This window comes from Anser cygnoides, chromosome 5, assembly GCF_040182565.1.
Source record: "Anser cygnoides isolate HZ-2024a breed goose chromosome 5, Taihu_goose_T2T_genome, whole genome shotgun sequence".
NCBI classification, from domain to species: domain Eukaryota; kingdom Metazoa; phylum Chordata; class Aves; order Anseriformes; family Anatidae; genus Anser; species Anser cygnoides.
The window spans coordinates 52,325,174-52,334,287 of NC_089877.1; positions in this window are offsets into that span (position 1 = coordinate 52,325,174).

The window sequence follows — 9,114 nt, forward strand, 5'->3', positions numbered from 1 at the left end:
ATTTGCAGAGGGAATTTACCTTTTATCTAAATCTGATCCTCTTCTAAACTCCTGTACCATTTTTGACATAAAAAAAAAAAAAAGGAAAAAAAAAGAAAGGGAAAAAAAAGAAAGGAAAAAAAAAAAGCTTTTCTTCTAGAGAAACATGTAGCCACTTTATTCTGTTTCTCAAAAGTTGCCCAGTTCTCTAATACTGGAACTGACCCTCAGATTTTCTGTATTTAGCCAGGGAAAATTCATTTTGTCTTCAATGACTAATGAGCTGGGACTTTTACTCTAAATGTAGATCTCAGTCTAGTAGGAAAAGTATGGGAATGTGAAAGCACATCTGGTAATTGGAAAGATGAAAAAGGTAATAATAAAGTGCTCATTTTGAGGCAACAATGATGAAGATAATGGATGATAGCCAAGCAGGCCATATGCACTTGGCTAACAGAATTAATCATGGACTATGCAACGCAAAACAAGAAAGACAAGTACAATAAAACATTTAAAGACAAGAATGGATTTTAATTTTAGGAGCAGTATAAAACAATATGATAATAATGATGGCCAAGTTAGCCTTGTGATTGTACAATCCAAACAGGACACAAATTAAAGCTATAAATAATATTTAATCTGCAGTACCAATATACGTTAAAAAGTAATAATGACTAAAAATTATTAGAATTAATCAAATGAGGGGTGCTGTGTCTAGTATATTCAGAAGGGCTAAGGCAATCCCAAAACTGTCGCATGTAAAGTCAGGGTTAGAAATGGAAAAGGAATATTAGAAGTTCCTAACATGATTTAACAAAGACAATGTCTGAAAATGCGAGCTAGCAGTTAGATTTCAATTAATAGAGGAAGACTTATTATTAAAGCTTTGTGATTAGCAGCGTAAAATTCTCGTAAAGCAATTTTATAAATATCCCATCCTGAAGCCATTTTGCAACATCATCTGTCACTAAGCCTCTAGCTACAGCACCTAAGGGATCATGTTTTCTGTCGCTTGCTGTTACATCTTTCTGCTACATTTCTATATACTTGTATTTTAAATCATCCAAACAGTTTGTGTGTAACGAGCCCTCACCCAAGTACGGCATCTGTCTGTTCAAGAATTTCAGGTGAATCTTCAAGGCTTTCTGTTGGCCCAGAAGAGAACCTAATGAGAGGTGGATGAGTGCCCTCCCCTCCCCTCAAATAACAGTATCCTTTGGCCTTTACTGAATAGAAAAAATAATCATACCGGTACTAATAAAGACTACAACAGAATAACAAGTACTCTCTGTTGGTTACACTGAAATAAGAGACTTCTGTACAGCTTTCTGAATTGTGTGGCAAGGTCTCTTACGTCTGTAATACAAGGTGCAAAAAAACTTATGATCACAAATGAGTGACTATTAATTTGAACAATATCAAGTATGATTATGGCTGTGTTCTAAGCAGTCAGGTGCATTTAAAAAGGAGATTGAGTACCTAAAGGCAAGAACAAAGAAAGCATGAGAAACTTGGAAGTTGGGAGCAATTACTGATTTGAATAAAAATAATAAAAATGTAATAACCACAAACAATGAAAGGGGAGGTTGACAGTCAAGTTGCATCAATGTGTTTGCATGACAGGGTAACACCATTTCAGATGTAAAAAGAAGGATGGAACTCAAATGCGTCTAGAAATATTGTTTCTGTCTCTATAAACAGGATAATACTGTACTTAATACAATGGTGAACGTGGCAGTACAAAAGGTATTTCTTGGGGCTTTTTATTTGTTTCCAGTGCTTTGTCTAATCATATTGTGCATATATATCTGTAAGACCTAAAATTTTAAATAACCTGGGTTTTGCAAACACAAAGGATCATGCTAAACAGCAGTGAGTTCTTATTTCTAACCCAAAGAATCTTAAGAAAGGCTTATATTTGATCTTATATTTGATGGTAGCACAGTTTTTTTTTTTTTTTTTTTTTAAGGTCAGGTTTATGTCTGAGGTATGTGCATGTTTATGCAAGTTTGTGCTTATTCAGTTGGTCAAATTCCTTTATGTGTCTCTGACTATGTGTCACCTTTGCTTGCCGTGGACTCTCCTGATTATGGTGAGGGCAAAGATGATCAGCTGGAGACAGCTCATAGTTGAACTTGGGCAGGAAGCCAACCATGTTGTCAGCAGATGTTTTGCGGTATGTGGGTCACTAGGAATAATCTAAGCGTCTTTTTTTCCCCCTTTTCAGCACTGCACAGATCCTCAAGCTGACAATTTGACACTAGAAGCATAACTCCTCTACCCAAAAACTATTTGTTATATAAATTCAGTAAATTGTTAGCCCCCTTTGGGATTTCTGTAGCAAGCTGAACAACTGTTTTGTCAGAAAGGTGCACATGGGGTGTGTTCTCTTCTGCCATGGTAGCATGGTAGCATCCAGTGACCTGGATTGAAAACATTTATATTTCTTTGAGAGAGGCTGGGAGTTGCATAAAACCAAGTGGTGACATGTTCAGGTGGACCTGAAATCTATGCTTAATTTCTCATGATCTCAGTCTCTTCTGCTAGGAAGAGAATAGGAATTCATCTGATTTGTTACACAGGCACCATTGCAACCCCTTGAAAATGACACTGGCATTCTTGTAAGCCCTCTTCTACCTTCCATGCCCCCCCTCAGTTATGCATCCATTTCTGTCAGTAATATACATACATTCATATATGTACACACATACATATATATGAAGATCTTTCTCTGAGTGCATTGCCTCGATGTGGTAATTACAGGAAAGAGAAATTCTCTTTGCAATGGGTGTCCCAGGGCTTTACAGAGGATATGCTCATATCCTGAATCCAGTTTACTAAGAGCAAAGAGTGATCATGAAGAACCTAAACCACACAGTTTTTGGCCACAGATAATTATTTCCATCTTGCACACGTGGATCTCTTCCCCTTTGGACTGATGCCTGGGGCAGAGTCAGCCTGAGGCTCGAGCCTCTAATAAAGGACCAAAACTTTGTTGTGACAGTGACTTTGAATGAAGTAGTAAGCCTTTCTGCATGTCATTATCTGTTGTACAAAATTTGGCTAAAATTAATAAACGATCGCAAATGCAAAGCATTATTAAGCCTGGGTGGAGTCTGCACTAGGATTCATTCTGTTCCTCGTCTTTGTAGCTGTTGGCCAACCCATTCTCCACGCTCCAGCACCATTCCCCTGCAGCATCTGGATGAAATGTGTAGTGAGGGATATTTTCACATTGTCACAAGTACTCTGCGATGTGCAAATTGTTTTGCTTTCCTGGAGCTGCTTCCTAACTTCTTGGACAGGTAAATTGGATCTCCCAACACCCTCACTGGTTTTTGTGTGGGTTTTCCCAACTCTTCAATAAGATAAAAAGAAATTTAATTTCAAACTTCATCTTTTTCTTCTGCTGTAAATGATTAAATGCATGCACATGAAGGAGGCGGAGGAAAGACTTGGTGATTTGTACTGAAGTGTTCTTGTGAAACAAGAAACCCGTCTTGAAGGAAATTGTGTTTCTTGGAGGATTTTTCACAAGCTCATGCCATCAGCAGGATCATCCCTCCTGAGGTTTCATCACCATAAAATGTTTAGACTGACACTGTGGCCATTAGCTGAGAAGCAGGTTTTACTGTCAACAAGTGCACGATCCTGCGTAGCCCATGCTCTGAATTAGATGGAGATGGCAGCTGCCTTGGTGGCACCGCACTCGCGGGCCGAGGGATCTGGGGAGCAGGCGCATGACTCAGCCCAAGGTGGTAACAGTCATTAAGAGGGCTGTGAAACCACTGCGCACAGGTTTCTCTGGTAACCAGTGTACATTTTGTATGAAACTTGCCTTGGCAATAGCAAGGCTGGATAATTAGACTCCCCCGTCCATAGGAGGAAAAGGAAAACTTATATTGGTAAGAACTTCAGCATCCTTCCTTTTTGCTGAGCAGCAGGGAGGTAGGGAGCCATGACAGACACAATTACTACTCCTTTTACAACAAACCCATTTTTCTAGACAACTGGGAAACGGGTTTATCAGCCTGCTAAGCCAGACCTCACCACCACTTTTCATTTTTGGGTCCCCTCCAGCTCTGCTGTACCAGGGAAAAGCCACCGGAGAACAGAGCTGGTGGAGCTCCGTGCCGGGGTGTGTGTCACCCCTCGGTGCAGGACGTGTCCAAGCTGTGGGAAGAGCCTGGGGAGAGAGGCAGAAGTAATATGTGAGGGAAACACCTTCCTCCTGGCTGCGATAACGTGAAGGGAGAGGCGCTGGGGCCTCAGCCCTCCTGGGTGAGGGGAGAGTGGGAGATCCTGGAGAAGGAAGAGCAGCGTGGGACGGAGCGAGCAGCGCTGCTGTGGTGGTATGTTCAGGTCTGTTTGTGTGGCGGGTCAGTGCTGTGGTGGGCCTGTGAGGCAACAGCTAACTCACCTCGGGGCTGAACAGGCCCAGCCCTCTGAGAGGCTGAGAGACATGGGCCTGTCCAGCCCAGAGATGAGGAGAAAAGTATGCTCTGGGAGATCTCATCCATGTATACAAATATCTGAAGGGAAGGTGCAGCCAGCCTCTTTTCAGTGGTGCCCAGAGCCAGGACAAGAGGCAGTGGGCACAAATGGGCACACAGGAGGTTTCCTCTGAACCCCAGGAGGTGCTTTTGTGCTGTGTGGGTGGCTGAGCACTGGCACAGGCTGCCCAGAGAGGCTGCGGAGTCCCCTGCCTTAGAGATCTCCAAAAGCTGCCTGGACATGGTCCTGGGCAACCTGCTCTGGGTGGCCCTGCTTGAGCAGGGGTCGGACCAGATGGCATCCAGAATTCCCTTCCCACCTCAACCATTCTGTGATCCTTTGGTTACACTTTCCATTTGCTCCCCTCTTCTCACTCCAGAGTATCCCCCGGGGCCCAAGGGAGAGTTCGTCCCAAGGCAAGCTGCTCCTCCTGCTGATTAAAAAATTAAAGCCCAGCAATCAGGAGGGGTCTCCTTTCCACCAGTTACGAGGTTGTTGTCCCCCCATCCGTCCCCTTTCTGAGTGTAATGCAGACTGCGAGAGCAAAATTTCAAACATGACGGTACTGTAGGCGCTCTGTGTATGTAGAGAAATTGGAGGATTAAGAGCGAGAATGACTGAGTGGTAGAGCCTTGTATAAAAATGACAGATGCCCTGGTTTAAAAGGTGACAATTTGCCTATGCAGTGAAATGGTTCTGTCAAGGCGTCAGGAAATTTGGGGACTTGAATGCAGAGAAGGAAGCATTTGAAAATGCAGTCTGCCTTGAGCTTCTGAAGTAGCCTCCGAGCTCCAGAACTGATGTTTTGTAATTTTGCCTTATCATCTGCTTGGGTTTATCATGGTGGTAATAGGGATAATGACAGAGAGTCAGTCATTTCCACTTAGATGCCAGTTTTTAAGTAATAATAAGCTCACAGCGGGTTCGATTTGGTCTGTGCTGAGAGTACCTGGGGTTATTTTCCCTTTGCTTTCTCATGGTAAATTATCTCAGCCCACCAGGGCCAAGCTGATTTTCTAGCTGTAAAAACAGAGAAGACGAACATGCAGCACCGCACTGTACACTTAGCTGCTTCCTTCTTTGTTGTTTTCTTTATCTTATTTAGGAAGAGAAAATTCTCTAAGCCACCCAATATGGTTTGAATCCAGGTCATAAAAAAAAATGTAAACTAATAGTGGACTGTCTCCCCTAACCCCCTCACCCCATGCATCTCTCCTCTGTATTGCAATCCCTAATGGGAACATTTAAAACCAGTGCTTATGATAATGCCCTTGTTCCCATGGACACCACAGCGCTGCAGAACCAAGATTAATGGAGGACCATTGAGACTGGTCCTAAAAGATTGTCCCTCTTGTGTATTATGGTCTGTCATGCTGCATCCATTAGCAGAGGAGCAGAGGGTCCTCATCGTGTTGGTATCACTGGGACCAAATCGAGCTACTGCAAGATGGCATTTCCATAGCACATCAACAGATCATTTCACCACTGCTTAAGGCATCGTAAATTGGACTTATAGCTCAGCTGCTGGCATAAATAAGTCCCTTTGATAGTTAGTGGAAGACGTTATGACACTCCAGGGTACAGGAGGGGACATTGGCACTGTCATTTTTTTTCTCCAGCCCTGGCACCCTGGTGCCTCTGATCTTTCTGAAGATTCAGGGCACGCGCTCTTCATTACGGTTTGGGCACCAGGGACTTGTTTTTTTTGCAAGATTAATGAGCGCCACGGAAATTCTCCAGCGCATCTCGATAATTAAGTCTTTGTTTATCAAAAAACAAGTTATATTAGGAGCAGAAAATTCGCAGTAATTATTCATAATTCTAACAATTCAAGTATAGCTACCTCATTTGCCTGGGTAATTCTGCTTTTTAATTTCTTGCATACATTTGCATATTAATTTTGCCCGTCGGCTGCAGCAGGCTTTGACAGTTTGTTACTATGTGATGGTTTTCACAGGGGTGCGACTCAGTTGGGTGGCATTTCGACTGGGTGCAATGATAAATTATGAATTTTCTAATTTGCTGCATAATGAAGTAACCCCTTCCAACCCAATTAAAAAAAAAAAAAAAAAAAGCAAAGATGGTGTCTTTTAAATAATATTTCCCAGGTATTTCATCTCTCCATTTTTGTTGTTGTTGTTGTTTTGCAAGCATGTTTTTTCACTTAAAAAGCAGATGACTGCATTTGCAGCCTTTCAGAATGACTGTGCCTTTCCATACATCAAACATGATTCATGATTCATGTATCCCCAGACTATATTCATGCTGTAAATTGGCCACTCCTCAACCCTCAGGGCAATCACGGATGATAGCAAAGAAGTCCTAGTTTCTTCTCTGATGTCCAATTTGGGCTGTAGTGATCTGTGTGTATGAGTCTGTCTGTCTGTGTGTCGGGGAGCAGGGATTTCAAATGAGGGAAATAAATGATGTGTGTTTGTTTTACATACTTACTCAAGAGGCTGTACTGTTGTAAATTAACTGCTAAACTACTGTGTGGGTTTCCTTCTAATTTCTTAAAATGGTTGTAGAAATAAATGTATATGTATTTATTACTTCAGCATTGCAGAACAGGATCTGTGGAGACTTAATTTGTGGGTGAGAGATAAGGGATTTTAGTTCAGTGTTGGTAAGTGTGTTCAGTACGTTTGGTAATTTTATGCTCATAATGCAGCACTTAGAAAAGCACAAGTATTGCTGGGTAAAATTTGTGGTGTTTCATTATACAACTGCAGACGGGCAAAACAGTTTAGAAATACTGTAGGCCTGATGCCATCCCGACTTTAAAGAATCTGAAATAACCCAGCCAATCTGTTTAGCATGATGCAAATACTGTAATTATACAATTATGCTGCATTTTTAATAGAGAACAATTCCTATACGTTTTGTTGTCTCTTCAAATTCTGCATTATTAAGAAACCGAGCCACGATTTTATCGGAGGCTACACCACAACCACATGGCAGTAGATCACGGAGGATTTTGACATTAATACCCCACAATCAGGCGGCGGAGAGCACACAGCACTAACGCAAACCAACCACAAAGTGCAGATTACATAAGATTAATTCTGCACGTCCCCATAAGGCAGGCGCGGAGCCCTCTGTGCTACCATCGCCCAGCCTGGCAGCGCACCGCACGCAGCTCTGACACCGCCTCGCACCGCTACAGCAGCGCTGCAAAGTGCCGAAAGCCGCCGTTCGCTGCTTCAAACATTATTATAATACACAGCACACGATGTAAGCCTGGCACAACTGGGCAGCGCAGAGCACAGTGATATTATAGCGTAATCACACAGCTAAAATTCATGCCTACAGTAGAGAGCAAACAGCAATAATACTGAGCACAAAGCAGCGCTGTCATAACATATATTAGAGCGGTTCAGCACAGGCACAAAGCATGGTGGCATGTTGCATGTTTATACATTAAAGTGGAAGTGGGCTGCGCTCAGGTGGCAGCTGTGTGGGCTCTGCGGTGCCGGCACAGCTGGCCACAGCTGTACGCGCACCCCACACCACCAAGGGCACCTACAGCCAAAGCACCACAGTGAAACGCAGGCAGCAGCACCCACACACAGCTCGCAGTCTTCTGGAGCCGAATGTGGACCCACAGCACAAGTCCATAACAAAACCAGAATAAACACCTGAGATACGCACCCACTGCTGCACAGCTTGATTGTGTTGTGCTACTACAGCACAGTTGCAAAACACTTTGCCTCGTACTATCGTAACTCATGAGCAATAACTCATTGCAAATATACCACAATAACCTACTAGACAACACCTTGTTGTTGCTTTGTATTAATTATGGGAAAATCTCCCGACATTATATTTTAGTGGAAAATGCAGCTTTGTCAAAATGAGGACTTTTCATGGGAATGCCTTGATTTGATGGCATTTTAACGTTAATGGTTGCTAACAGGTAGATGCTAAGTAATCCACTCAGACTTTTTTCATTCATACATGCCTTCTTAGCTTTGAATTTTCGTATGATCAACAAGTTTTTTAATTAGTTGGAATTGTTCAAGTTAATGTTATTTTAATAGCAAAGGTTAACCTGAAATTTCCATCCCAGCTTAACTTTGTGGCAAACGTATGATTCTGATTAGGAACCATTCCTTAATATATATGTATATATTATTTTTTTTTCTGTGTGAGACAGGAAGTCCTTTCTCCCTCTTTTTTGAAAATGTCAGTGCAAAACCCTGGCAGTGCCTGGGTGATGCTGCCAGTAATCCAAAAAAGTCATAAGGTTTCTCGACACCATGAAGAGCACATGACTACCACAGCCAGGACAGGATGTATACTGTCCATCTGAGAAGTATGAGGAGTAGTGCTGCTATGTGGTGTGCAAAATGCAAAGTTTAGCTGCTGTGATCTTACCGAGATGCTATTTGTACATCCGCAACAACAAGCCCCCCCGTATATCCTGCTTTGGCCGGGGACTGTCGGTCTGGAGGGTTTTGTAGGTTGGGGTGCCCCGTGTGTGGGGCTGTTGAGGCGCAGCACTGGGAGAGCTGAAGTGAGCCCATGTACTGCTGTAACGTGGCACACGGCACAGCCCCATGGCACAGCGTCACAGCCTGGTTTTTGGTGTCTGCTTGACGAAACATTACAACGGTGTAAAGGGAAGCGACTGATCATTAA